Consider the following 22,157-nt stretch of genomic DNA (forward strand, 5'->3'; position numbering starts at 1 on the left):
CACCAGTGGGTCCCTGGAGTCTACAACAGTGCTAGCACACAGTGGGCACTTAACAAATACTTAATAATTTCATGAATGGCTCAGAATCTTGATTGACAATCTGAAGATCTTTAAAAATACCAATTCCTGGACACCACCTTAGATATAAGGGTTTGGAATTTTGGAACACCTTGAGTGACTCAATTGGTTAGCATCTGACAGACAGCTGGTTTCAGCCCAGGTCATGATCTCAGTGTTGTGAGATCAAGTCCTGCATAGGACAGTGTGCTAGGTGTTGGAACCTGCTTAAGTTTCTCTCTTTCCCTCTCCTTCTATCCCTCCCCCACTGCTTGTATTTGCTCACACACTCTCTCTCTTTCAAACAAAGAAATTTATAAGTAGTAGGGTCCCACAATTTATATTTTGAAAAAGATCCTCACGTGATTTGATAGCTAGGATTTTAGCTGACCTAAACAAATAATGAATGTGCAAATCCCTTGTGCATACCCATAACCCTCACCTACATCCTTTTCATATACATATCCTATACCAGACATCATGTACAATATTTATGTCCCCACCCTTTCTATATGTTTGTTATATACACTGCATATATGATACTGTATACATTTATATTTATATATTTATATAATTATTATTATAGACAAATGATCAGTTATTACTCTGTCCTAACTGATGTGCTGGGGATAGAAAGTCTTAAAACCCCAGCTCTAAAGAGCTCACAAGCCTCCAATCACCTGCAACCCATGATGGTGAGCTGTGAGGATACAAATGGGATGGCAAGAGACTTTTCCAGGTTAACAAAGCCATATTTATTTATTTTTGACAAAGTAATATTTAAAATAAAGCAAATAATACATGATTTATGTACTAAAAATTGAAGTTATTTAGGTTGAGAGGAGGCACTGAAAAAGGGAAGTCTGTCTGAGGCCAAAGGAACAGAATATGAAAGAATGTAGGGCTAGAGTATACAGTTTGAATAGAGAACTCCACATTACTCAATTTATTCATTCAACAGGTAAGTTTAACTGCTTATCATGTCTCAGGCACTGCAGAGGTTCTTAAGAATAACTGAGAATAGCATCCCAGACTCATGACATTGAGGGGTAAGGCCTGATAAAAAGTATTATTTACAAAGTCCCTCAAATGATTGTGATATACAGCCAGGGTTGAGAAATACTGGTCTAGGTGACCTCACATTGCTGGTGTTCAGAGGGGATGGGAGCAAAAAAGTTAAGGTATTAAAGGAATAGAAGCCAAGCTATCTAGTACACAAAACTATACATGCACTTTTGACAAGCATAAAGACTCTAAAGGTACCTGCTCTTTTATTCTTATTTCCTAATGATGGGCAGTGATAGCTCTGAGAACTATAGCACTGCCAATGTTGTGGACTTCTTTGCTCCAGTTGGATCCCTATCCATTGAATCTCTGACTTAGGCAACTTGGTGTCACTTTTAGACAAGGCAAGTCTGAGAGTATGAAGCCCTCACAATGGAGGTTCTTAAATCTGTGAGACTACCAGCTTCAGACCATGTAGCCTGGGGTGATGAGATCCTAGTAAACCAGAGACTTCTCTGGTCTTTCTCCCATCACACTTGAGATAGAAGTACCCCATTTTCCTTCCAGTTCTCTGGCTACCTAGCGTCATAGAAAGCAGCACCACTCAGCAGCCACTGCCAAACAGCTCAGGAATAAAGGGTTTGCCTCTCCTGTCTCCTTCATTTGAGGGGAAATCTTGCCTGAGGCACAAGCAAAGCTTCAAATTGATGTAATTTGAAATTTCAAACTGCCGGATGCAGCTTAGCTTCTGACTGCCATCTGCTTTTCCAGTGTGCAATGACACTGAGTCTGTTTTTATTGTGTTTGCTCAACCAAGTCCACCAGTAAAATATTAATAATTTCCCCAGCGCCTGGGTGGTTTGCAAGCTTGGGATGATATCCGAACATTCATCAAGCTCATCAAAGTTATGAGCAAAATAATTTTTCTCCTTAAGCGGGGAGGGGAGAGGGTAATCCAGATTTTTATTACTCGTGCATATCACTAAATGACACTTTTAGTTTTCTCTGCACAGGAAAAGAAAACAAGTGTATTGCTTCTGGCCTCAACATTAGATACACTTTGCTACAGAGATATAGTTATCCAACAAAGCAAGGAAATGAGTAATCTGTGAATTCCAGTAAAAGAAGATAGAAAGCAGGAAAGTGAGTGCCTCCCCAAACATCTCTTTCTTTCACTGTCCACATGCAGTTTGACACTAGGCCCTATTGAATCTATCATTATTCTTGAGCTCATCCCCTTCTATTCTCACTGCTGCTTTGCTGGTCTAGGCCCTTACCAGGTAATCTGGATTACCCCACTCAGCTGCCTCTAGTTTCATAATACTCCCTACATCAGTTTCCATTTCCCTGTCCAAACAATCACCAAACATGGAGTTTGCAACTCTCAACACGATTTCATCAGTCACTGCTTTCAAGCCCTTCTTAGACTCTCCACTGCCTTAAAGATAAGGTTCTAATACTTTAATATGGTTTATAACACTTCTCTCTCCTCCACTTCTATAGCAGCATCCTATGCCCCAGCCAGTCATTGTTCTCCTAGTATAGCACACCCTCTCCTGCCCAGTGAGGTCTGCACAGGAGAGATTCCCAGGGCATCTCACACAATGCCTAGTCAACAGCAAAGTCTTGGAAAGGGTCAGTGGCATTATTATCATACTCTTTAAAAAAAAAATAGAGTGCTATCTCAGTCACCCTGGTTGATCAATGTCCTCATCAAAGACATTCATGTCCTCTTCAAGGGAAGAGAAAAAGAATAGATTTTATGTTTCCTTCCACTTTGGTGCCAGGAAGAATGGCTCCTAGCTTCCAGCATCCATGCTATACATAAAAGATCATATTGTAAAGTGGTTGAGAGCTCTGAAACCAGGACATCTTAGATGATGGACTGGTTCTGCCATTTACTAGCTGTTTGGATTTGGGCAACTCACTTAACTCCTTTGTGCTTTCAGTTTGATCATCTTTAAAGTGGGTGTGATTAATAGCACCTACGTGTAAGCTACAGGCAAGACTAAAAGATTAAGTGTTGGGTACTAAGGATAGGACTTGGTAAATAATAAACACCTCAGTTAGCAACTGAGTACTAACTCCAGTGTATACTTCTCTCTGAAAGCAGACTGGAACATTTTTAAAGAGACCAAAGACTCTCACTATGCAATGCTGTGTCTCGGGCTTTTCTCTGCCTAGAATTCTTTTTATCCATCATTGTCCACTTGGAGACAGGCTGTGTCTTCATCAAGGCTCAACTGAAAGGCCATCTCCTCTAGTTGTCTTGATAGATAGTGGAGTGAAGTGGGATTTGGGTTTGACACACATGGCTTTAATTGCAACATTTTCACTTTCTATCTGCATAATACTGAGTAGGTTAATTGACCCCCTTAACTCTCATTTTACTCATCTGTAAAATGGGGATAAGATTTGCCTCCTTATACGGTGGTTGTATACATTCATTTTGGATACATTTAATTCTCCAAACTCTTTCTCTTTGCTCTTATTGTGGGTATTGATTAATCCCTTTACTGGGCTTCCTCTAAAATGTATGTGCTTCTATTATTGCTACAGTCACTCTATTTCCTGAACTGAAAGGTAGGTCTTGTTCATATCTTGCCCAGATTTCAGCTTTATCTGACTAGTGCATCTCTATCCAATGTCTGTTTTTGTCAGAGCTATCTCCTAAAACTAGAAATCTGAGCAAGTCACTCTCTTCAAAGCATGAATGGAGCAAACTTTGATTGAATCTTTTTTTATAGATGAATTCTTTGGGATGGTAATTAAGGTTCTCAAGATTCTGCCCAAGCTTACCATGCCAATCTCAACTCTAGCCACTGTCCCATTCTGTGAGTATTCATTCCTTGCATTGTCCCCAGAATAAGCCATGGACTCTAGGTTATGGTTCAGGAGTCCTTTTTTGCCTGGAATGTCCTTTTGCTACCTTCTCACCAACTCAAATTCTACCCCAATATCTAAGGCCCAGCTGAACAATCCCTGCTTTTCTAAAGCCTTTCCTAACCTCCACTCTACCCATGTTCACCCCCCATACACACACACACACACACACACACAATTGGAATAAATGAAATAAATTAACAAACAGGATACTGAAATCTTAGAGCCAACAGTTAGTAAATGGTAGACATGGGTCTCAAATCCAAATATTCTGATTCTAAAAGTTTTTAATGCACTTTCTTGCCCCCATCTGAGGTTACTTTTCTCTCCACGTTCCTCAAGACACTATTGGATGCAAAATAGCCAGGAGCTCTACGACTCTTCATACTGCGCATGTCTTTAACTGTTAGTTATTCAGGGTCATTCACTTTTTCTTTTGTTTCTCTCTCATTTCTTACAAATGAGTGATAAAATGGGCACTCTCATACACTGCTGGCAGAAATGTAACTGGATAGAACTTTTGGAAAGCAATTTGGCTGTATGTATTAGGATTCTGCAAAATATTCATGGTCTTTTACTGGGTCACGCCTTTTTTTGTAAATCTCTTTTAAGAAGTTAATCAAAAGTAACTACACATAGCACACAAGGATATTACAGGGAAAGACTGGAATTAGCCTAAATGCCTAACAATAAGAAAACGGCAGCAATTATGAACTACAGTTCCAGAATCAGAAAAAAAAATCCTAGCCCTACTTCTTAATATTTGTATTACTTAGGTCAATTATTTAACCTTTCTGTGCATTAGTTGCCTCATCTCTATATTCATTTCTATAAAGGGATAATAGCAGAATCTGCTTCATAGAGTTGCTATGAGAATTGAATGAGAGTTTGTAAGAAAAGACTTTGGCTCAGAGTCTAACACACTGAAAGCTCCTGAGAAAGATAAACTACAAAGAAGCAGCACACTAGTAGTAGTGTGGGGTCTTAGTAGTCATAGAAGGAGGGAGGTGGTGGTGAAGGAGGAAGAGGAGAAAGAAGAGAGGGAGAGGAGGGGGGAATAATTAGAAGAGACAGCCACTGTTTAAAATATTATGCCATTATTAAGCACTATGTTTACAAAGTTTTAATTAACAACATCAAAAAGGAATTAATGATCAGTCAAAAAGCAGGATTCTAAATTGTGTGTACAGTAATAATCCAAAAGATATTTTAAAATCTTAGAAAATGCTGGAAGAAGCTACACTTAACATTAACAATGGTCATACTTCAGTGATGACTATATTTATATGTAAGAGGTTATAATTCTTCAATATCTTGGCTTTATAAATATTTTGCCTATGGGTGCCTATCTCTACCTAATCAGTACCATGGATACCCTGAAAAACAATGTAAAATCACATTGTAATTTCCCTTCATCTCTATTATTTCCTGACCTAAATTCAATATTGAGTGAATGAGCCTTGTTGATTGTACAGGCAGTATTGTCCTCACCTATAAAATAGGGATAATGTATGTCATGCACTTTTGGTAAAGATTACATTATTTTTTTTTACTGAAGATGTCCATAACATTGCCTAAAACAGAATACCGTACAGTAAATATTAGTTTCTTTTCTCCTGCATCACTTCTCTTCTTTATTTTTTTTTCTTCTTTATTTTAAATTGTTCAAACTGGCGAGAAAGTAAGTAGCTCTGAGAGTGCATTATGTCAGTAGTCTCTGGAATAGCTAGCCACATAGCCCATTCACATCAACTATCAATAGGCTTTTGGTGGTAGGGATACTGGTCCGCAGAGAACGGTCCAACTTCATGTTGGCCACCATGTGTTTGTGAGATCTGAGCACCGAAGAAGGTGAGATTCAAGTTCTACCATCTGCCCTCTGAAAGTTCTCCAGTGCTCCTCACTGAGAGCTAACACTGGCATTCAAGTCAAAAACCAAGCCTAAGAATTAATTGTGGTTTATGGAAAATTCTCTTCCTTCCATAACAGGAAACCAAACTTTACTTCTTGTTCCTTAACCGTGGATGATGGCACCATGTTCCACTTATCAGGAGCTCTTCCAGGTAATGAGAAAGATCATTTCATGGGCAGCCTGGATGGCTCAGCGGTTTAGCACCTCCTCCAGCCCAGGAGAGACCCTGGAGACCCAGGATCAAGTCCCACGTCAGGCTCCTTGCATGGAGCCTGCTTCTCCCTCTCCCTCTGCCTATGTCTCTGTCTCTCTCGAATAAATAGATAAAATCTTAAAAAAAAAAAAGAAAGAAAGAAAGATCATTTCAGGACATAGGGTTTGGCTCTTTCCTAAGGTGGGGTGTGGGTTTATCCAGATGGCCAATTTAAGTTAAAGTTAACCCTTTCTTCACTGACTTATTCAGCACTAAGTGAGCAGTTACCATGCACAGACGTTGGGGATGCAAAGGTGAATTGCCATTTAGACCAGAACCTGTTTTAGATAAAAAAGCACCCATATTTATCAAAAGGATCAACTATGTGGTCTATTTAAATAACTATTATGTTCTGCTAGACTCTATTTGACAAAAATAGAGTCTGAGTAGGAGTAGTAGATTTAGAATCAAACCATTCAAACTCAAGCTCTGTTCCCTCTTAGATATCTGACTTTGTATCTGTTTCTTTATAAAATGCAACCTGAAGCTGGTGTCAGGATTAAAGTTAGTCTGTGTATGTCACTTAGCAAACCCAATACCTGACTCAGTAAACATTGGTTACTGTTAGTATTGTTATTGTGGTTTTAGTATCTTGTTTTGTTTTGTGGGTTTTTTTAAAAAAGATTCTATTTTTAGAATCTCAGCATGGGGCTCAAACTTACAAACCTCAAGATCAAGAGTTGTGTGCTCTATCAACTGAGCAGCCAGACACCCTAAAGTTTTAGCATCTTTAAGAAACCCTGCTGGAGGTGAGAAAGAAGGTATGTACATCCCCCTCACAAAGCTCCCTTCAAGAAGTAAAATTCTCTGTTCTCAGTAAAGCAGGTGGCTTCCCCTTTTCTCCTTATACTCATCACCCTATGCTGTTGGTTACTGATTTTAGTGTTTCAGGACTTCAATACTGGTACACCCTTTCTCAAGAAGGATGGAATAGGAATTTACCTTTCCTGAGAACTTTGTGTATGCCACGCACTGTGTTCATAACTTTCACCAACATTTTCTCATTTCATTTCCACTGTTGGGGGTTGGGGTCAAGGTAGGTATTATGGTCCTGCACTGCCAAGAGGAAATGGAGACTCAGAATGGGGAGAGGGCCCAAAGTCACAGAGCTCTTAAGTTGTAGAGCTGGCTTGCAGTCAGAACTGTTTGAATCCAAATCATACAGTACATTCTGAAGCCTCTTTTCCATTCTCATTACTCAATTAGGTCATCGTTCGTCCTTTCTTAGGAAGGCAAAACACACAGAGATTGAACGTAGAGACTGAACAATCTCTATTGAGTTGGATTTCTGACACCCAACATGCATGCATCCCCCATAATTTGTACCTGAGAGAAGCCCTGACCTTTAACATATTAAATAAAAACAGAAGCCCCGAGGGCTTAAATGACTATTCTAAGCCCACACAGAAAGCATGTGGTGTAGTGAGAACCAGAAAGGGCCTCTTCCCAGACATGGGAGCAATCTCCCTGGTTAAAGCCGCACTGAAAGATCAGGGATGGGGGGAATCTGGCCAACATATTTTAGGCATTGAGTGATGGGAATCCCAGGCGGCCAGTGAGTTCACTGGGCACAGCAGAGGAGAACATAGTCTGGGTACAGTACAAACAAGAATGCTAAACAGCTCTCCAGCTGCCAGGAAGCAAGAGCATCAGTGTATTCTTGAAGCAAGAATCCAGTTCCCAGGCAATGAAAGAACAAGGCAGTGAGGGCACAGTTGGACTTGTCATACCAAAATAAGAGTCTCTGAGGAGGACCCCAACCCCACTGTTTTGGTAAAGGGGCAGCACTGACATACCAGCAACTGGAAGCTCTCACTAGCTCACCCAGAAACTTGAAAACAGAAAGTCTCTTAAGCACTTTCTTTCTAAATTCTCCTTGCAGAAGCCTCCTTATTCTTTTATAATCACCTCCAAGCAATTCCTAGTCAAGTACTAAAGTAAATTCAAAGCAATTAGAGAGTCTATCTACAGTGAGCCCAAAATGTGTTTGCAGTGGTTCTCTGGGAAATGGCGCAGCATAAGTTTTCCCCAGAACAATGTTATTTATGTAAGGAAGATGCTACTGTTTCCCAGAGTGTAAAAACACACATACACACACACACACACACACACACACACATGCACACACACACACACATTTACTATGACAAATGGATGCAACATCTCAAGAGTGAAATATTGTGTTGTGGGTTACAAGCCAAAGCAAGGCAGCATCGCTCCAGTAAGCACTTATAAATTGTTGCAAACAATATCAAGAAATAGGAGCTTGCCTTGGCAAATAACAGCTGCAGGATTTCAGGGCTCAGGACTAGCCTTAGGAAAAAAAAAAGAAAGAAAACCACCAAACCCATTGCTTCAAATATTCTGTTGGATCTCCAGGGTGGTCTTTCTAATTAATATTTCCCCCTAATTGTGTTCATGATGGTAAGTGTGCTAAATGCAAAACTCACTCCTTTTTTCACCAAGGAGGGGAGCAGAGGAAGGCACTTTAGGAGGAAGGCTGGGCAGCTTCATTGTGATGCAAAAGAATGCAACAATTAAGAATATAATTTTGGAAGATGTCAGCAGCCTAATTACTCATAGGGCTTCCAGCAAATTAAGCAGTAGGTGAATTAGCTCATTTAATGAGATCTTAGAGTTTGGAGGCAAGGTGCTTTTATTTTGCATTTGAGAAACACATTTCCTAACTACATGTTAATAATTTGGGCACCCCAACATACTATTAACTCAACAGGTTCCACAAAAAGCATGAAGGTCAGGTGCTTAAAAGGGTCTGTAAGTAAGTTAAATTGCATTTCTCTGCTCTCCGTTTACCCTTTCCCTCCCCTTCTTTTTCTTCCCAAATGCAATTGTCCAACTTAGAAAACATATAGTTCAATAAAGGGGCTTTGGAAACTATAGTTTTCAGGGCAGGGTTAAAGGAAGCACAGCAGAAATTGGATTGAAAACCTGCTTTAGTATCTTTATAACTCTCTAAGCCTTTGCTTCTGCATCTGTAATATGGAAATAATAACATCCACATTACAATTTTTGTGGTTACGAGTTGAATTCGTTTACAAGATGGTATTCCTTGAAGGCAAGGAATATGTGGTATTTATCTCTGTCTTATACTACCTAACACAGTGCCTGGAACAGAATGTGTGCTTAACAAGTATACTGAATAGAAACTAATAATTGCAAAAGAATGAGTGGATGAGGGGGGAAAAAGTTTTTTTGGGTGTTCCTTACGTATATGGTTCCTTTCCCATAGATCCTCAAAAAAAAAAAAGAGAGAGAAAAAGGGAGAAATTGGCTGTTTTAGCCACACTGGGACTTGCTAGGCTTTGGAATAAGAAGGAGCCAAAGTTTCCTGGACAGTGTTGTCCACTGACCAAATGTGGGGGAATATGAAAAGAGGTGTCACCAGTGTTCTTTATGCACCAAGACAAGCACCAAGACAAATTCTGCCTACCACTTACAGCCTCTCAGTTACTCCAAAAGTGTGTGGACAACATGATTGATCAAGCCTTGTACCACAGATTGCAAGAATGGCTTCCCATCCATCAGCATTTTTTATCCCAACAATCCCATATGGTAGGTATTGTTATCCCTCCTTTTTGTAAATGAAGACACTGAGGCTCAGAGATTACCCAACTTGTTTGAACCGGCCCATATGTTGGTCATGCATATTTCCAGGCGATGCCCTTCCCACTTGATAGTCAGTAGAGAACTTCTGAGCTATGATTTGTGCTCAACTTCTCTGCAGAGCTAGGAAGGGAAGGAAGACTCAGCCTCGTTGCCACCCTATCTACTCTCTAGTCTCCCTGATGGAGCACCATACATTCTCTGCTGCTTTACCTTATCTTCTAGTATGGAATGGAGTCCACAGAGGTGAGATACTCCCATTCTAAAAGTTCCTATTTGTGACACAGAAAAGGAGGCTTCTTGCTTTAATTTCATCAGAGTGAAGACATCTCTTGAGGCTGACTCTATAGCTATGTTTTGTTCTCTTTATGGCTCTCTACAGGGAGCTTACTACCTCAGAAGGTCTTTAGCAACAATTATTATTATTCACATTGTAATTACCATTTTATTGAATATTTACTACATGCTAGGCATTGGGTTTTATATGCACCAAAAAAAAACCTATGAGATAGTTATTATTACCTCTAACTCATAAATAAAGATACTGAGGATCAGAGAGTTTAAATAAATTGTTCAAATCTACTCAGCTTATAAGGGGTAGAGCTGAGATTCTGGATTAGGTTTTCTAACTCCAGATCCCATGCACTAAATTTTCAATATTGCCTTTATTGGGTGACTCTGGGTTGTTATAGAACTTTTTTTTGTAAATATAATTAATATCTGTCTTTCTGGAACTTTCATCAATTGGTCATGGTTCTCCTTCTGGAACTACACAGAACAAGTCAGCTCCCTTTATGGGATGCTCTTCAGGTAATGGGAACTCCAGATCCTTGGCCAGCATTAGCTCCTCTACCCCCCAGTAGACAACGCTGTCCAGACACACAGATGAAGTTGGATTCTATTTGCTATAATGACAATTCACAGTTATAGGAGTTTTTTGTTGTCTTGTTTTAGTTTTTATGTAATACACTTCACTGATGTGATCTCATTCAACCTTACCATAATGCAATGAGGGTGGCATTAGTTCCATTAGTTCCCTGGTCCTAGAAATGAGGAAGTTGGGGCTCAGAAAGATGAGGTCTATTCTCCAGGGGAAAAGATCAGTCAAATAACGAGCTGAGAACCTGAGGATTCAAACTCAAGTATGCCTAACATCAAGGTATGTGCTCCTTCCACAGTGCTATGGAACCTTTCTGAATGAATGAATGAATGAATGAATGAACCATACAAGGAAGAGTGTGATAAGTACCGTAAAAGAGGTCCCCAAAAATGCAAAGAGTACTCAGCTCAGAAAAAAAATAAAGATGCCTTCATCTTCCCACCAGGTCTTCAGTGAGGCTGCACTAATTACCATTTATATAAGGTGCCTGCCTGCCTCTGCTGGTGCTGAGAGAAGTTTTAATTTGCTGGTGAAGGAGTTGGGGGAGGGAATGGAGAGTGCTGTGAAGTGTCCCCTCCAAAGCAGAATGATTTCTGTGCAGAAAAACACTGAGGTTACTAATGGGGAAGAAGAAAAAAAAAAAAACAGGCAGCAAAGATGAGGAGTATACTTGGCATGCGGATGCACGCCTGGAGCATCTGGCAGGAGGCATGCGCTCATCCTTTCCTTCCTGAGGTTGCAATTAAGTAGGTAACATGAGAGAACACTGACAGTTGGGTTGTCCCACTGAGCCTGGGGCCAGGTGAGTACTTACAAGTTCAGCCCCACCCAGGAGAGACTCACTGCATTAAAAAGGAAGACGTCCTGGAAAGGATAAAGACCACAGCATGAAGTGACTGGTCCATTTCAGCTTTGTAGGCAGAATGGTGAGAAAACTGAAGGTTTGCCCCCATCGTACTAGGCTTTCCATGGAAGAAGAGCCCTGAGGTTACCTTGGGGGAGGTCAGGTGCCAAAGTGGAAAACATCATTTTCACGCAGATGAAATCACGCAGATCTGGATTCCTATTCTAAATCCTTACTTATTCTATGGCTGTGTCATCTTGGACAAGTCACTTAAATTCTCTGAGCTTCATTTCCTCATTTAAATGAATGAATGAATAAATGAATGAATCAATGAACTAACAAACTATAAAGGGAAGAGTGTGATAAGTACCTTAAGAGAAAATGTACTTAAGGTAGGGAAAAATAAGATAAGATAGGGAAAATGAAATTTGAGGGCTGCAGATGGCCATGTATGTAAAATTTCTGGCGTATAGTAGATATTCAAAAAACTTAAGTTCCTTCCCCTTGAGAGAAGCCCCCCTCACACTGAGCTAGGTAGGTTCCTGTCACTGAGACTCATTTTCCCCAGGAGACTTGCTGAGTTCCAGTGAGTGAAATCCCTGGACCCATTGGCCTCTATGATTATAATGCAAGCACAGCATGGTGCCCATTAGGTTGTTAGAGTCCACAGGTTTCCTAGAGGAAATGTGAGGGGGCAGAGGGGATGGAGATGGAGTTGGAGACCTCAGGGAGCCAATGTTCTGAAACTCCCAACTGCTTAATGGCTAAAGTACCCCAGAGCCTCTTCAGCCAATTGAATCAATATGAATACCATTCTAGAATCGCCAGACATTCCCAACATTGGCTTCTGCTGAGAGCAGCTGAGAAGCAGAGACCTCAAGAGCCTCAGTTCTTGGCCCTTCTTCACCACACCTCTCTAGAGACCCATTTCCTCTCAGAGGGCATCTGAAATACACACATTTGGGAGGACAATGGAGGCTCTGGAGTGAGAGAGCCCTGGCTTCAACCCGAGCTCTGCCACTTACTATCTATGTGAATTTGGGCAAGTTACTTCAATTCTCTGTCTCAGTTTCCAATGCTACAAAAATGGAATAAAGATGCTGATACCGCATTGAGTAGACATGAGGATTAAATGGGAAAATTTAAATAGCAGTGCTTGACATATGGCTGTTCTGTTACCCCCCACCCCCACCCCGTCACTGGAGCCTCTGCGCCCTGGTGGTGCTTCCCAACATGATTTAGTCACTGCATGATTAACAGAAAGTACTTTAACAACCATATGAGGTACAAAAGACAGAAAGAACAAATGAGCAGGGATGCCTAAACTTATTTTTCTTTTGACTCAGGCAAGTGGAAGATCCTGCCCTTAGTCACACAGCTAACAAAGGGTGAAGGCACAACTACACATCAAGTGTCATAACTCCCAGGACAACTGTCCTTCTACCACACCATGATGCCCTCATCTCTGACTTTCTTCTTCCTCCATTTCTTTGAACAGAAAGGATTTGATGGAACCAGTAATGACATATATGAATTCCGAAGCAGATATCCATTTTTAACGTAGGAAGGAAAACATTAAGATGTCAACCTTGGGGCTGCTAAATGAGCATCTGTGGCCCACACATGGGGCACTGGGGACTGGAGGCTCGGGGAAGTAATTGCCACAAATAAGACTCAACTGGACATTGATTTATTCAGCCTGTTTGCTTGATTTCCACTTTGAGCTTGTTCAATTGGCTATTCCTCTTTGTTGTTCCTTCTCAGGAACATGACCCCAGCTCATTTGGATGGAAATGTGCTCACCCATTACCTCATTAATTTCTGGGACTTTGCATTATCATTTACACCCTTCCCCTCTATTTTCTTTGCCCTCAAAATTCAAAGTATTGGTGGGAAATAGACAAACAATGCACCATTTCTCCAAGATGTGACAGGATCTGTATTTATCATTTGCAACCCTCATTGTCATAATTCAGCCAAGCCAGGCTGCAACACACCATGGGAACTCATCAGTGAAAAGGTGCATGAGGGAGGAAGCCATGCTAGGAATCGGGAGCTAGTCAGACAGCAGAGGTGTCTCATCAGCTCCCAGCAGCTGTTGTCTAAGAGTGATGGTAAACTGGGACTTCATGTGAGTCCAAAATAATGATGGTACTGATGTGATAACAATGCTTGTTAAACTCTTACAACACACATATGTCATCTCATTTATTTTTACAACAATCCTACAAGATAAACCTAGAGAGGATAAGTTACTTGTCCAAGGTGGCATAGCTAGGAGATGATGGAAATGGAATTCAACCCCACATGTTTCCTTAAAAATCACATCCTCTTTACCACTCCTCGAACCCTCCTTTGTTTAGTTTCCCTGAAGCATTACAATGTCCATTTGTTGGATCCTTTCCCAGTTCATCTCTGAGTGCCTTACACACAGACATTTCTTCCATCCCTCCAGAAGGCCTGTGAGAATGATGTCCTATAGTTCATTAAAAATGAGCTCAGAGAGGCTAACTCACTCACAGAAGGGCACACAGCCTTTAAGAAGCAGAGGAAGGACTCCTAACACAGGTCTTTCTGAGCATGAAATGCCTTTCCCCAGACATCCAGGCTAATGATAGGATAGACAGCAGTAGGGAAGGCAGTGAACACTGTGAAAAATATGGGCAACAGTGTGGGACTCATATAATTGGGTTACAGAAGAAAGACCCAGAAACAGAGTGCCAGCCTGCATGGACTCCAGCAAGGCAATCCCAGAAGGAATTCCCAAGAGATGCGTGAAAAGCCCAGTTGTTCTCACTGGAGACACATATCAGGATTGAGGGTACTCAAATATGTGCCCAAGGTTCACCCCAGACTCTTGAGTTGTCAGGATCACAGCACTATTCCAGGACATACATCCTGCTGGGATGGAAGGAGGAGAAGAGAAGTAGCATAAGCAGAGTGTCTGCTGAGGCCAAGCACTATGCTGTATATGGTGCTGTACTCAATTCTTGTAACAACTCTGTAAAACAGGTTTTGTCACTTTTCTTCACCCTTTACCCTAACTTCCTCATATCTAACACAGTACTTGGCACACGCGCGCGCGCGCACACACACACACACACACACACATACACGTAATAACACTGTGTGAAACTGATTAATTCATTTTCAATTCTACTGGCCAGGGAGAAATGAAGCTATTACTGAAGCATCACCTTACCTTGAAGGAGTGTTGAATATTTCTCTAAAGTTTTGACCAAAGCAACTTTTCTAAGAACCTGAGATTTAAGTCAACTTCAATATTTGGGTTGGTCTTGTAGACCAAGTACACAGGGCTGTGGGAAGAAGGCCAGAGAAGAGAAGCACAGAAACAGGCTCCACGGCCAGAGAATGCTCACTAGGGAAGCTGATGGCCCAAAAGTTGAGAAGATAAAGTTGAGAAGAGCATGCCCGGCAGAGAATCCTGTAGGTAGAGAAGCACATAAGCATAATGCAGAATGTGGATCTATAAGCAGCCAGTCAAAGCTCCTAAGCTTGTTCACTCCCCCTTTTACAGAGCAAAAAGAGCTTTTCTCCCCTGATTACAACACAGTAATGTTGAGTGGAAAATGCCAGACATTAAAGAGTATATATATATATATATATATATATATATATATATATATATATCAGATGATTCCATATATACAAAGTTCAAAGACAGGCAAACTTAATCCATGCTGTTAGAGGACAGCATTGTGGTTAGCTTAGGGGTAAACTGAGTGGCAGGTAGCAGGACAGGGCTTCCAGAGTATTGGGAATGATCTACTTCTTAGTCTGGGTGCTGGTTACAATGATGTGTCCATTTGGGAAAATTCACCCCTTTCCATAGACATGATTTGTGCACTTTTCTGGATGTTTGTATAATATTTCAAAATAAATCTTACATCAAAAAGGAATACAGGGATCCCTGGGTGGCGCAGCAGTTTGGCGCCTGCCTTTGGCCCAGGGCGCGATCCTGGAGACCCGGGATCGAATCCCACGTCAGGCTCCCGGTGCATGGAGCCTGCTTCTCCCTCTGCCTGTGTCTCTGCCTCTCTCTCTCTCTCTCTCTCTCTCTCTCTCTCTCTCTGTGTGTGACTATCATAAATAAATAAAAATTAAAAAAAAAGGAATACAAAAGTATTGAAAGTATTGAAAAACCATTTTGATGGTGCAAATGAGGATGAAGTAAAATGTATAATTCAATTTCCCAGGAAAAACAAAGAGAAAATTTTGCTCCCTCTGCTTCTCAGTCTGGCTCAGAAGAAGGTGGTGAGAACCAGCATCTGAGTTTAATGACTTTCCCCTGGCATTTCCCTCATAAGGAGGAGAATCTTAATTTTCAAGGATAGGACAGGTTCCTTTGGATGGATTCTCCTACTCCTTGTCTTAACCTATCCCAGAGGAGAGCACAGCTCCCCTCTGTTGGTACAGAAGCCCTACAAAGGTAGGTGTGAGCAGATTGAAGGAGCAGTAGGAAGGGTCCCTGTCTGGACCCAGGTGAGTGCAGGGAGAAAACAGAGATTGGGCAGAAAGGAACCCAGGTGGGATATAAAATAGGGCTTCAGAGACCCTGGTTGGGAGTTTAGATTTTCTTGTAAATACAATGAGAAATCCTTGGAGGTTTTTGAGCAAGAAGTAACATCAATGGACTGATGCTTTAGAAGGATCATCTTGGCTCTTATGAAGAGAGTGGCTAGCAGGTACCAAAGGTGAACCAGAGCGACCACTTGGGGTATAACTGCCATGGTCCAGGAGAGCAGTGTGGCTGAAATTGAGATGAAGGCAAAGGAGAATAAAGAATAACATATTCAAGACAGTGGCTTGGACGAGCTGGCGGATTGGGTATGGGAGAAGGAGATGGAAAAGTCATTAAGCAATTAAGCAGATTACAGGGGGAAGGCTGAGTAACAACTCAATGTGTGGGGGCACTCAGAAATCAGTTTTAAACATGCTAATATGAGAGACTTGGGAGACATCCATGTGAAAATGGGCAGAAGGCAGAAGATCAGAGGAATACTCTGGAATAGAGAGATGTAATTTAAGTTTCCTTGTGTACAAAGCACTTTCACACTTGCCACTCTGTTTATCTCACCACCCTTTGGCTATGACTGGGAAGTCTATTCCCATAGATGAAGACATTGAGGTTCAGAGGGGCTGAGTGTCTTACAGCAAGCCACATAAAGGATAAGCAATGATGCATGGAACACAATCAAGCTTACTGTGTTTATTCCCATATGCTTTGAAATAGTTTAAATGTGGTGGGTTTTCATTATGGATGTGCATTGGTGTATTACGGGAAAAGCATTGGGACACCACTCAGATATTGCAGGTATGTTTGACAAATACCAAGTGGCCCAGCCCTACTATGCTCATAGGATCTATGTCTGCTTGTTAATAATCTGTGACTTCTCTCATTGTCAAATTTATATCAGATGGATGCTTCTTCTTGCTGTTAGACTATACCTTTCTATCAGACCTTCTATATTTCTTTGTAATATCTTATTTAGAATATGATTTGGGTCATCACCCAAGGAACTTTCAGAATGCATGTATAAGAGTACCATGGGAGAGAACTATTTTCTCTGTTATAGACAATGAAGGACTGTCACTGTTTAGTTCCATTTAATTCAGGTCAATGAGAACTCACTAAACACTTACTGTACACGAGTCACTGTTCCAGATGAAAGAGACTGATCTGGATAAAGGCTCAGCCTTTACTTTGTTATATGCTCTCCAGAATACTTTATTTTTCCTTCATGGCTCTTATGACACATTTAATTATTTGTACAATTTTTGGCCGAAGGTCTGTTGTTCCTTCTAGATGATTACTTACTCACCATTGTATCCCTTGTGCCTGGTATTTTGCTTGGCATACAATAATTTTCCCATTCAATATTTATTGAATGAAAAGAAAGGAACTCACAAATGAGCACATGCTACAAAAATAAATACGTTATAGTGCAAAGACTGTTTCTGGACAGTCTGGGCTTGTGTTCCTCCTTGCCTTGAGAAATTCATGTCTCAAGTGTTGGTGTCCTGCTTTGAATCATATCAAAGGGCAGGACTCTATAATATTATGGTGCCAGCTACTTTCTAGGACTTCCACAACCATGTGCTTTATGGAATGCAAATTTAGATATAAAATGATTGGTGGTTGGCTTTGTTCTCTGTAGCACACATATCCTAATCATTGTGTTAACCTTACAATAATGCAATTCTGAATCTTACATGGAATTTTTAGATTCCACTTAGATTCTCAGAGTAGTGTTTTACTGTATTTCTAGATACTTTGTTCTTTTAGTTAGACTGGCCTTCCTCCCATTTAATCCAGTTGGGTCTGTGTCCTTACCATGGGCCCCTCAGTGGCCAGGAAATAAAATTCCACCTCCCCACCTCTGATGAAGTTACCTAGGAAACACGGTACTACTGTATTGAGCTGCTACGTATGCCAGGAGTATGACTTCATCATCACATGATACTACTAGGTCTCAGGACACCTTTTTATAAGTAACAAAAAAAACCCTTAAGTTCACAGAAGTGAGGTGACTTATCCAAGGTCATATAGCCAGGATTGGAGCCTTAAATGTTTCCCCATTGATTCTCAACTAACATTTGATGAGTACTCTTACCTTGAAACAGTATTCAGGGTGCTTTTCAGCTATCCCTCCAGTTGCTCCCAATATACATTGGTAGGGTAAAAGAATGGATGGAATTTTCAAAGAGAGTCCAAAATCTCTGACCACTCTCCTAGATAATTCAATTTGTTGCTCTATTAAAAGAAAAAAAAAAGATACAATAATACTACTACTGCTGGCCATGTCCTAGAGGAGAGGGACCCACTGGGGTCTTTCCAGTGAGCAGATAACATATTTAAATGCAGTCCATCAGTTAGTAATCTGCTGCCACCCCATCCTCTGAGAGCTGCTTTATTGAACACTGTAATTGCTTGGATGCTATTATTCATTTCTGTAGCTGTTGCTATTAATTAAATATTTTTGTCGAAAGCTCCCTGTGACATTTCTTGCTGCATTCTTGAATATCTGATAAGATATACAGCCAGTACACTGGTACCCGCTGCATTTGGCTGATAGTCTTGTCCTAGTTTCTAACCCTCAAAACGCTAAAGAAATGACACAGTTTTAGTGGAATGAGGACTTCTATTGTTACATGATGGGGTGGGGGGGGTAGAGGTAGTACAAGGAGTCTTAGTGAAATAGATGCAAATGTCACGTTTTAGAGCTGTGATAGTTCAAGCTGGAAATTGGACTAGACCTTTATTCAAAGGCTTGGCCCATTCCTTAGGTCAAACAAAGCTTGGGTGGATTGGATTCTGCAATCCTAACCTCAGGAGAAATAGGCATTTAGTCATTCATTCAATAATATTTAACAGTATCACTAGAAGTCTTACCATGTACCAGGCCCTGTGCTAAGTCCTAAAGTTACAGAATTTAACTAATAAAAATAAAATAAAGTAAGAAAACAATCTCTGCCCTTAAAAAAAAATTACAGTCTCTTGGGGAACACAGACAAGCCTGCTACAGTAGGAGGCATGCTTTAATTTCAGGTGTGAACTAACGTTAGGGATGGCTAAGGTTGTGGTGTCTCTGGCTATGAAAGGAAGCCTGGCTACGAAAGGTATAGAGCAAAAGGATGGGAGTGTATATAGAGCAAGATGTCCTAGCTGAGATAAAACTGATGCATAGTTTGTATATAGAAGTGATGCTTGAAAGGCTCCTCTGGCCATTCGTTTCTCTGAATAACATACATGAGGACTTTTTCATTTTTCCTTGAAAGAGGAGGGAATCTGTGACCAGAGACCTTTGGATGAAAAGGAGGACAACAGAGGATGAAGATGGCATCTGTCCCTTACTGAATTTCCAGTTGGCTTAGAGCTCACTTCTGGGCAAAGCAGAGAGGCCAGAAGCTGAAACAGTTGTGCCCATGAGAAACTGCAAGAGCTGGAACACAGGCTAAGCTGCTGTGAGGCCCAGATGCTCAGAGCCCTGCAGGGGTTGCAAGGCAGGACCCCACTCCATGAATCCCTGGCTTGCCCCATGGCACTAGGTCCAGCACCTCTAGGGCATGGGGAGTAAGCAACTCTCCTCAGACACGACCTTCACATGATAGGCACAATTGTGGTGGTATCAGAGAGGCTCCTTTAAAGGACTTCAAGACTGGAGGGCATCTAACAAAGGGGTCAGGACTGGAGAGAAAGGGAAGACAGATATGACGAACGTTGCAGATAGGCTGGTTTTATGAGAACAGGTGAACATGCCTTAGGCACATGTGCTTATTCTTAGGGTAGGGACAACCCTGAAAGGTGATGCAGTGCTTATGGGGAGGGACCAGAGTCTAAATAATTTGAATGTAACTATTAACAAGGTGAGGCATCTTTGGGACATTTGGGATATTCTGTGATTAAAAAATGAAGAAGGGATGCCTGGATGGCTCAGCAATTAGGCACGTGCCTTCCACCCAGGGCATGATCCCGGAGTCCCGGGATGGAGTCCCACATCAGGCTCCCTGCATGGAGCCTGCTTCTCTCTGCCTGTGTCTTTTATGAATAAATAAATAAAATGTTTTAAAAAATGAAGAAGAAAAAGGTAAAAGAACTCAGAAGAGAGGAACAGATGGAAGACATCTCAACACAAATTACTGGAAGAATTACTAAAGCAGAGTGGTGTGGTACGGTGGAGAGAACGCTGCAGGTCACGAGATCAGTACTGGTCCTCAGTTTGCTGGTAACTGTGTATGATATGCAGCAAGTATCTGCTCCTCTCTGGACCTCAGTTTCCTTAGCTATAAATGAGAGGCAAGATCTTTTCAACAGTGCTTTTCTACTCCCCCAAGTCCATGACTTCAGAGGAACTACACATACAGTTCTCAAGCTTTTAAATGCAGGACCCTCCTAACACCAGGTAAGGGTTATAAATGTAAATATAACAAAGTGATAGGAGAGCAAAAAGTTAAGGTTCTCATGGCAACCAGAATTCATAGCAGCTGTGCGTTGTTAAAGGGGCTCCTCCTGACAGTCTGATGAATAATCCCAAAGTCTATCTATTGTGCAGGAATTGTCAGGGACTCTTTTTGGTGGGTGGGGGTGAGGCACAAAGACAAGATTAGCCAACCATTTTAATGAGAATTTTAATCAATGCAAAAAAATTTGGCAACACTTTCAATGGTGACTAAATAAAAAATGTATTTATATTTAATGAGGCACTCTGTCTATTTATTATTTATGCAATAATAAATGCCAGTTGGTTATTAATAAAATATTGCTCAGTCATTAATCCTCAATAAATACGGTTAGAGTAATTAGTATTAAAGTGACACAGAATACTTCATAATGAGAAGGTAATTTTCTCTACATTAATGGATTATTCAAACAAACCTTAACTTGCAGTTATCAAGATCAAGACCCTCTAGGGAAAGAGAGTAGGGAGTTACAGTGTAACCTTGAAAACTTCGAAAGTTTAAAGACTTGAAAATGAGGCCAGTCGGTGCCCTCAAACTGTTATTAAGAGTCTCAGATTTCTCAGGAAAAAAGGTACAGAAGACCCCCCAGACCAAGCACATAGAGGACCTGGTATAGAATCTAGGATTTGATCTTAACTAAGTTGTGTGCCCTTGACCTTGTTGAGTTTCTAAGTGTCCTGATTCCTTCATTTGAGGAATGAGGATTTGATATCTCCCCTTCTGAGTTGTAATGAGGATTAAATTAGATTATGTATTTTTAAAAAATTAGTTTTTATGTTGCTGGCTCATAGTGATGTTTGGTGAATGACAGTGCAGGCTAAATCCTGTAATGGAGCAAACTGCCACTCCAAGATAGGCCTCTTTGACATACTGACTATTCTAATCTGGTTATTTTTAAGGAACTGAAGACACAAAAGAAGTTCTGAAAACCAAGTTGAAGTTATCCTTTTGTAAGAGATACTGACAAGGTAAATCTCCACTTATATGGATATCTCCCTTGTTGTACCAAAATGAAGGGAATGACTCTAAATATTTAGAAACTTATCAGTGGAGTTACTCAGTTTTCCTGAGTGTCTCGCATGTATATAAGAAGCATACATGTTATTAAACTTCCATTTGACTTTGTCTTATTAATCTGTCTTATATCAATTTGAAGGGCAGAGAAGACTTTTCCTTCCCCAAAATCCCATAAATAACAAAATGTTTTCCATTGGTGTAATGGAGGGAATTGTAAGCTCTGTTTCCTGAGGTTCCAAATTTTGGAAACTTAACCTTACCTGTTGGGTTGAAATTAATATGTCTCATCTCTTCTCAAAATTATGGCTATCAGTCATGTGCCCTCACATTGGTCATTTCTGGTTGACCTAAGCTGTTTTCATAAATGTCAAATCACTTTGATAGCATGCTATTTCTGATTACAACAGAAATAACACAGTGGAGTAGAAAAGTGTACATCTGGGAATCAAGAAGACTGCATTCCCATTCCAGCTCTGCATAAACTTCAATCATTTACCTCACTGGGCTTGAGTCTTATCAAAATGTTGGGACAAATAACTTCTATGTGTCTACCAGCATTTTGCATATAAGTATTTTTATGACTCTTCTTTAAAAAGTGGGTTCTCAGAATTTTTTCTTCTAAGATGTGTTTTAAAGGCTGGACCTTCCTGGGAAAGAAAGTGCTTTTGGTGACCCTGGGTTGAGGAATGATACACACAGT

The 22,157-nt window shown here is 40.8% G+C and overlaps 1 protein-coding gene across 19 annotated transcripts in view; it reads right to left on the minus strand.

The window, feature by feature from the left end:
- Window positions 1–22,157, minus strand: part of DAB1 (DAB adaptor protein 1) — a 1,169,270-nt gene that overhangs the window by 864,552 nt on the left and 282,561 nt on the right. For 14 of the 19 annotated variants that reach the window (XM_072820400.1, XM_072820397.1, XM_072820402.1 and 11 more), the window contains one exon: window positions 18,094–18,233. The exons of 4 other annotated variants lie outside the window; for them this stretch is intronic. The gene's annotated coding sequence lies outside the window, so the exon portion shown is untranslated. Of the gene's footprint in view, window positions 1–14,660; window positions 14,904–18,093; window positions 18,234–22,157 lie in introns of all 19 variants that reach the window. One more of the 19 variants, XM_072820396.1, reaches the window with a different exon arrangement.

The sequence above is a fragment of the Canis lupus genome, chromosome 3 (genome assembly GCF_048164855.1).
Source record: "Canis lupus baileyi chromosome 3, mCanLup2.hap1, whole genome shotgun sequence".
Taxonomy (NCBI): domain Eukaryota; kingdom Metazoa; phylum Chordata; class Mammalia; order Carnivora; family Canidae; genus Canis; species Canis lupus.